General features: G+C 37.6%; 1 pseudogene; it reads right to left on the reverse strand.

The window, feature by feature from the left end:
- Positions 1–785: 785 nt before the first annotated feature.
- Positions 786–1,658, reverse strand: LOC124887807 (annotated as a pseudogene).
- Between the last annotated feature and the right edge of the window lie 511 nt (positions 1,659–2,169).

Consider the following 2,169-nt stretch of genomic DNA (forward strand, 5'->3'; position numbering starts at 1 on the left):
ACTATCACTACCCACGAATTATAACAAAAAAGGTAATAAATAAATAAATATTTAAGAACTTACCTCAACAATTTAGAGAAGGATAAGAGAAAGTGAAAAATTCTTGAAGTTTAAAGGAGAGGAAATAAGAGGGCGGCACATATGGGAAACAAAATGGTTTAGGGTTGGGAAGATTATATTTATAGTGGGACGGGTTGGGGTAGGGCAATTCAATTTTTATGTCCGAGTTGAGCCCTCTCCGCGACATGGTAGGATCGAGTTTAGTCACTGGAAATTGACAATTGTCAAATGTCCAAGTTTTGTGTCGCGCTACAAATCACAAATATCCACTGGAATTTGACAATTCTCAATTTACACGTCTTCGGGTCGCGGTGAGAATCGCATATCCTTACTGGAATTTGATAATTGTCAAAATTCCCAGTTCCGCGTTGCGCTGTTTCTTAAACTTAGATTCCTTATGCAAATTTTCACTCTTTTCTTACCTGAGTAAATCCCCACTTACACAAATCATTTTGCAAACCTGATTACTTTTCTTAATTGTGGTAATATCCTCATTTCCTTTGAAATTACCTACAACCTCAAACAAAAACAACAAAAATTGTAAGTAAAAATGGGTTGTCTCCCACTAAGCGCCTTAGTTTTGGTCGTGGCATGATTCATTTTTTAGTATTTTTATTTTCTTTTTGATTTTACAAGACAAAAATTAAAATACCTATTACAATACATGTATGGGTTGCCTCCCTCATAGCACCGTATTTTACGTCGTGGCACAACTCAGCTCATTATCACTCATCAGCAAAAATGATAGATTCCTTGTGCTTGTCTGGATGATCCAACCAATAATGTTTTACACGTTTTCCATTCAGAAAGAACTTCTCCGTCTTCTCTTAATTCCATAACTCCACAGCTCCATGGGGTTTCATGCGCACCACTTCAAAAGGTCCAGACAATTTTGTTCGTAGTTTACCCGAAAACAACTTAAGCCGTGAATTAAACAATAATAAAAGTTGTCCGGGTTCAAATTCCCTAACTTGAATGTACTTATCATGCCATCGTTTGGTCTTCTCCATGTAAAGATTGGCATTTTTATATGCGTGGAGTCTAAACTCATCAAGCTCAGTTAGTTGCAATAACCTTCTTTCTTTCGCGGCAGTCATCTCAAAATTCAGCTTTTTCATAGCCCAATATGCTTGGTGTTCCAACTCTACAGGAAGATAACAAGACTTACCATACACTAAGTGATATGGAGATGTCCCAATGGGCGTCTTGTATGCTGTTCGATATGCCCATAGTGCATCATCTAGTTTCTCCGCCCAATCTTTTCTCTGTCCATTCACGGTCTTCTGAAGTATTTGCTTAATCTCCCGATTGGATACCTCTACTTGTCCACTCATTTGAGGATGGTATGTTGTGGCCACCTTGTGCCAAACACCATATTTAGCAAGAAGATTCTTGAACCAGTTGTTGATAAAGTGCGTTCCTCCATCATTAATTATTGCTCTTGGTGTACCAAATCTAGAATACATGCTCTTCTTCACAAACTTCAATACCACTCTTGCATCATTAGTTGGACTTTCCATACATTCCACCCATTTAGAGACATAGTCAACTGCAACAAGAATGTAGAAATTACCTTTTGAAGATGGGAAGGAGCCCATGAAATCAATCCCCAAACATTAAAGACTTTTACTTCTAAAATATTATTCAGGGGCATCTCATGATGCCTGGTTATAGTACCCAACCTTTGGCATTGATCACAACTTTTTACAAACACCACTGCATCTCTAAACAGAGTTGGCTAATAAAAACCTAATTGTAACACTTTGTAGTACTTTCTCCACTATGACGTCCACCATATGGTGATGAGTGGAAATCTTGTAACACTTTTACAAATTCAGCCTCTGGAATACACCTACAAATCACTCCATCTGAACCCTACTTGAAAAGGTATGGTTCATCCCAAAGATAAGCACAAAATCATAACGTAATTTCTTCCTTTGCTATGAGTGGTTTTGGGAGGATACACCCCACAAACTATTAGGTTTACAATGTCAGCATAACATGGAAAATCAGCTGCTTCTAATAACAATAACTTCTCATCAGGAAAGTCTTCCTTGAAACTCTAAAAGTTATCTACAATATGGTCTCGATTTTCCAACCGTCAAAAGT

The sequence above is a fragment of the Capsicum annuum genome, chromosome 10 (assembly GCF_002878395.1).
Source record: "Capsicum annuum cultivar UCD-10X-F1 chromosome 10, UCD10Xv1.1, whole genome shotgun sequence".
Lineage (NCBI taxonomy): Eukaryota > Viridiplantae > Streptophyta > Magnoliopsida > Solanales > Solanaceae > Capsicum > Capsicum annuum.